This window comes from Eulemur rufifrons, chromosome 2 (assembly GCF_041146395.1).
Source record: "Eulemur rufifrons isolate Redbay chromosome 2, OSU_ERuf_1, whole genome shotgun sequence".
In the NCBI taxonomy this organism is placed as follows: Eukaryota; Metazoa; Chordata; class Mammalia; order Primates; family Lemuridae; genus Eulemur; species Eulemur rufifrons.
The window spans coordinates 122,482,543-122,488,542 of record NC_090984.1 but is presented as its reverse complement, the minus strand read 5'-3'; the positions used below and the strand labels follow the sequence as shown (position 1 = coordinate 122,488,542).

Here is a 6,000-nt window from a genome sequence, read left to right as displayed (position 1 = left end):
AGCCAGAGTTAAAACCATTGGTCCATTTATTAGCCATTCCAAATTATGTTAATAGCACTTCTATCCTTGCCACATATGTTCACAATTAGAACATGCCTCACTCTCTTCTTCTTTAATCATTTAAATATTTGTTTATTGATACTTCCATTGATTCATTTATATTAATATTAATCATAATCCATGAACCATAAAATTAGAAGCACACAATCCTTGATACCACTAACATCTACCTATAGGATTTTCCTATATAAAGGTGATCCTACATAATAGATTGGATTTCTATTATATGGAACCTCAGAGCTCCAGACACTCAGTAGTCATCATGGCCCATTACTCATAAGTCAGCAGCTGTCATAGTGGTTCAGACTTGGCCCTCATCTTCTCAATTTGTGTATACACGTTTTTGTTGATTGACTGATCAGTTCACTAACAATAATAAAATAATTACCTAAGAGTCACAAAAACTTAAGAGTAAGCTCTAATATTTGTCTATATAATTATTAGCTTGAAGAGCTCTAATGTCTGTCTATGTAACTATTCCAGCAATATATCTCTTTCATTAATTAACCTTAATGTTGTATATGTGCATTAATCAATATAATGCTTTGTATTAATCCCATTTTTACAACTGGGCCAAAGTATACTTTCAATGATTATACATAACGCTTCTTAATAATATCAGGAATAGCTTTTAAAAGAAAACACTGAAAACAAGAAAACAACTTTGACTATTACTTGCATTGGTCTCCACAGACCATATAACATGCTGATGAAGCCACAGATCTTCTGACCATCCACAGAAAGTAAAATCCTCCGGAGCGAGTTGATCCTAAGGAGTACAGAGCACAGGAGATGGTGGAAAAGACTGGGACGCTGTCTGCATTGGCCTTTGCATTCTGTCTTCCATTTAGTCAGTGACACAGGTGATCTGGGATAACATTTATTTTATTTTCTCTTACATAAAAAAACAGCATCAGTCATGCCACTGACACAAATGAATCCTGTCATCAGTTATTATTTATCACCATCTAACTCATTCTTTTCCAAAGAAGTAACAACCTTAGACCACTTATTTCCTCCTTGTGTCAGTGTTTTCAATGTATATCACAGGTTTTCTTGCCTCACAAAATATTTTTTAATATATACAAATAAATAATGTTTAAATAATGTTGGATATGTTCTTCATCTATGCATCCGTCACTTATAACACTTCGTATTCATTCCTTATTTATCCTTGGGCTACACATGGCCTGATTTGGTTATATTTCATATTTTTTGATAGTGCAGTGAAAACCTATAAACAAACCACCCAAGACAGGACAAGAACTTTGACTGTCACTCACAGTGGTCTCCAGGCTCCTAACACAGAGACGCAACCTCAGCTTGTGAACAAGGAAAACTTCACTCAGCCTCCATGTTTCCATTCTGATGGGTACAGAGCAGAACAAATGACAATAAAAATGAGACCTTCTGCACATTGATCCTTGCTTTTCAGTTTTCTTTTAGTCACTTATACATTCATTAACTTGGAGTCCACTTCTTTCATTTTCTATTAAGAAAATGAACAATTTTGAACTTGCCACTGACCCAGAACTTGAATATGGTCTATAATTCATACTATCTATATCATCATTAGTCAAAGAGCTAACAGGTACGCGAGATTTCTCTTTGGACTTTATCAATTTCAATATATATTAATAGTGCTAATATTTCTTATCTAACAACTTATTTTTATAATTGGACAATAATAAAGTATGAACACTTTAATCATCTTTATACAACTATTGATTGAGACTCTTATTGATCCAATTATAAATATAAAATGAAAATCCATGAACACGAAGACCAAAAATACTTCATTCTATATTCCTGACATACAGGATCATTCGAAACAGAAGGAATGGACCCGTTACCTTCTTGATGGACCTCAGAGTACAGACATAGTCATCGTATTGGACTCATACGCCACCAGTAGTCATCATCGGCCCGGGATGGGCCCTCTTTTTCTCCATTTCTACTTTGTCTGATCAATTCATTAATTCACTAATAATAATTTTAAACACTATGATTCACAAAACTCCAAAAAGAGACTTGACATTCTTAATCTCTATCTAGAATCACTCTAACATTGATATACGTTTCATTAATTATCCCTGGTTTTTCACGGATGCATGATTAGTGTAACACTTCACATCAGTGCTGTATCTATCGCTGGATAAACTTCACCACCTTTGATTATATCATATACTTATCTACAGTACATTGGCAGTTACGAAAACCACCCAGAGAAAAACAAGACACGTGACTATTACTCACACTGGTCTGCAAGCTCTGTCCTACGCATGGTGCAAATGACGCACACAACCATGCGGGAATCCTCAAAGCAGAACACGTCATCCATCCTGAGGCACATAGTTCAGAGAAAATAACAAAAGAGAGACAATCTCACTATTGACCCTTGCATTTCACCTACCATTAGTCACTTAGACAGTCATAATTTGAAGTATCCATATTCCATTTTCTCTTAAAAAATGAAGAATTTTGAACTGATTGCAACTGATCAATAATTTTACCATTTTCTATAATTATACCATCTATATCATCATTAGCCAAAGAGGTGACAGGCAGGTACCATTTATGTCTCTTTGGACTTCATTGTTTTTAGTATATAGTAATAGTGCTTCTTGCCTCAGCACATATTTTTATAATTGGGCAATGATTAACATTATTCATCTTTATTTATTTATATATTTGTTTCTACGTTCTGATACTGACCAATTATAAAAATAGAATAAAAATATAATCTATATTCCTGACATCTTTCTAAAGGATTATATCGAACATAGAAAATGGCTCGATTTCTTTTGCAATGGACCTCAGAGTTCCAGACACGTATTCATCATGTAAGATTCATACGCCACCAGCAGTCATCATCAATCCAGAGTTGATCTTTTTGTCATGCACATTTCTATCTTGTCTACTGATTGATTCATTAAATCACTGTTAATAGTTTTAAGTCCCTATGATTCAAAAAACACCAAGGATAGCCTTGATATTCCTAATCTGTATATGGAATCATTCCAATATTGATATATCTCTTTAATTAATTATCCTCATTTTGTCACATAAGCATTATAAACATAATGTTTCATATTATACTTTTTATGACACCACTGAGTCCTCTTAAACAAACTGCCCGAACCGAGTCCACAATATTGACTATTACTCACATTAGTCGCCATGCGCCTGACCAGGATCCAAACGCAGCCCGGGACCGTGGAGGAATCCTTAAACCAGCGCCATTCATCCATACTGAGGAGTACAGACCAGAGAAGAGGACAACAAAATGAGACCATCTCATTAATGATCCTTGCTTTTCACTTTCATTTAATGAGTGATTTAGGCAATCATTATTTGAAATTGCCACCGACCCAGACCTTAAACGTTGTCTATAACTTATACTGTCTATATTATCATTAGCCAAAGAGGTCGCAGGCATTACCATTTATTTCTCTTTGGACTTCACTGTTTCAATACCTATTAATAGTGTTTCTTGCCTCACCACATGTTTTTATAATTGGACAATGCTTAACCTTATTCATCTTTATTTATTCATATATTTGTTTATGGATTCTCATTGATCCAATTATAAAATAAAATAAAAATGCATAAAACACAAAGACCAAAAACAAATTCATTCCATATTCCTGAAATCTCCCTATAGGATTATTTAAAACAGAGGGAAATGATGTTTGTGATTGACCCCAGATTACAGACGTAGTCATTGTATGACTCATACGCCACCAGTAGTCATCATCGGTCCAGAATTTGCCTGATTTTTCTCCATGCATTTTACTTGTCTATTGATTAATTCATTAATTCCTAATAATTGTAAAACCTTTGGTTTTTAAAAACCCAAGAAGAGCCTTGATATTCCTAATCTCTACAGAGAACCACTCTAACCTTGGTATATCTGTTTCATTAATTATTCAAAGCTTGTCATATGCATTATCAATATAATACTTCAAATCACTCTTAGAGCTATAACTAGGATACATTTGGCCATCTTTGATTATATTATACACCTTTTCTATAACACATTGAATCCTACTAAACAAGCCACCCAAACCACGGCAAGAATGCTGACTCTCACTCACACTGGACTGCACGCTGCTTCCGAAGCATGGTCCCAACAGAGCACGAGGTCGTGAGGAATCCTCACGGTGGCACACTCTGAGGAGTATAGAGCAGAGAAGATGATAAAATTGAGACACTCCCAGTATTGATCCTGGCTTTTCCCCTGTCATTAGCTAGTCATTTATGCAATCATTATTGGGAGCACATTTAATTCATTTTCTCTAAGGAAAATGAAAAATTTTGAAGTTGCCACTGACCCAGAAATTGAACATTGTCTGTACTCTATACTGTCTATACCATCATTAGCCAAAGAAGTCACAGGCATGAAACATTCGTTTCCCTGTGGACTTCACTGTTTAAAAATATATTAAGAATGTTTCTGCTGTCATCACGTATTTTTATAATTGGACAATGTTTACCATTGTTCATTTTTATTTATTTATATATTTGTTTATTAGTTCTCACATTGACCAATTATAAAAATGGAATAGAAATATGTAAATATGAATACCAAAAATAAATACACTCTGTATTCCTGACATCTGTCTGTAGAAGACTCTCAAATATACTAATGGGCCAGATTTCTCTTGTGATGGACCTCAGAGTACCAGAGACGTATTCATCGTCCATGACTCATATGCCGCCAGTGGTCGTCATCATTCGGTCCAGGATTGGCCCTCTTTTCTTTGAGTTCATTTCTACCTCCTCTGTTGATTAATGCAGTAATAATAATTTTAAGTCCTACTGTTCATAAAACTGTAAGAACAGCCTTAATATTCTTAATTTGTATACAGAATCATTCTAATGTTGATATATTTATTTCATTTATTATCCTCAGTTTTTCACATATGTGTTTTCAATATAATACTTCACATCACTCCCATATTTATTATTCGGATACAGTTGGCCATCTTTGATTGCAATATACAACTTTTTCTAAGACATTGATTCCTCTTAAACAAACCACCCAAACCAAGATAAGGACTTTGACTATTGCTCACATAAGTCTGCAAGCTCCTTCCTAAGCACGGTGCAAATGCAGCACATGACCTTGGAGGAATCCTCAAATCAGCAAAGGATGACCACTCTAAGGAATATAAAGCAGAAAAGATGACAACAAAGATAAGATACTATCCCTAACTGCTCTCCAGCTATCATTAGTAAGTCATTTAGGCGATCATTATTTGAAGTATATTTCATTCATTTTCTCTAAAGAAATGAATAATTTCAGACTTTCCATTGGCCTAGAAATTCAACATTGTCTACACTTTGTACTGTCCACATCGTCATTAGCCACAGAAATCACAGGCATGTACCATACGTCTCTCTGTGGACTTCCTTGTTTCAGTATATATTAAGACTATTTCTTATCTATGTATTTTTATACTTGGACAATGTTTAAACTTTTGCATCTTTCTTTATTTATGTATGTGTTTATCAACTCTCACATTGGCCAATTATAAAAATAGGATAAAAATACGTAAACACAAAAGTCAAAATACATTCTATGTTTCCGAAATCTGTCTCTAGAATCATCCGGAACAGATACACTGGGCCAGATTACTCCTGTGACGGACCTCAGAGTACAGACGTATTCATCGAACAAGACTCATACGCCACCAGTAGTCATCATCAATCCAGGATCAGTCTTCTTATTTTCCATTCAATGCTACCTCCTCTATTGATTAATTTATGAATTTACTACTAATAACTTTAAATTCTATGATTTACAAAATCCTATAAAGAGACTTAATATTTCTAATCTCTAAACAAAATCATTTTAACATTTATACATATGTTTCATTAACTATCCTCAGATTTTCATATGTGCATAATTAATACAATACTTCATACTATTGCCGT

At 34.2% G+C, this 6,000-nt stretch overlaps 3 non-coding genes and 3 pseudogenes across 3 annotated transcripts; all 6 read right to left on the bottom strand.

Moving 5' to 3' along the window:
* Positions 1-287: 287 nt before the first annotated feature.
* Positions 288-364, bottom strand: LOC138381181 (small nucleolar RNA SNORD113/SNORD114 family). The gene has a single exon (XR_011233094.1). It is a non-coding gene; the product is annotated as a small nucleolar RNA SNORD113/SNORD114 family (small nucleolar RNA).
* Positions 365-1,920: 1,556 nt separating this feature from the next.
* On the bottom strand, positions 1,921-1,989 carry LOC138381166 (small nucleolar RNA SNORD113/SNORD114 family; annotated as a pseudogene).
* An 880-nt stretch (positions 1,990-2,869) lies between these two features.
* Positions 2,870-2,941, bottom strand: LOC138381143 (small nucleolar RNA SNORD113/SNORD114 family). Its single transcript, XR_011233071.1, has one exon. It is a non-coding gene; the product is annotated as a small nucleolar RNA SNORD113/SNORD114 family (small nucleolar RNA).
* An 816-nt stretch (positions 2,942-3,757) lies between these two features.
* Positions 3,758-3,824, bottom strand: LOC138381168 (small nucleolar RNA SNORD113/SNORD114 family; annotated as a pseudogene).
* A 905-nt stretch (positions 3,825-4,729) lies between these two features.
* LOC138381154 (small nucleolar RNA SNORD113/SNORD114 family) lies at positions 4,730-4,805 on the bottom strand. The gene has a single exon (XR_011233080.1). It is a non-coding gene; the product is annotated as a small nucleolar RNA SNORD113/SNORD114 family (small nucleolar RNA).
* A 903-nt stretch (positions 4,806-5,708) lies between these two features.
* LOC138381158 (small nucleolar RNA SNORD113/SNORD114 family) lies at positions 5,709-5,777 on the bottom strand (annotated as a pseudogene).
* Positions 5,778-6,000: the final 223 nt, after the last annotated feature.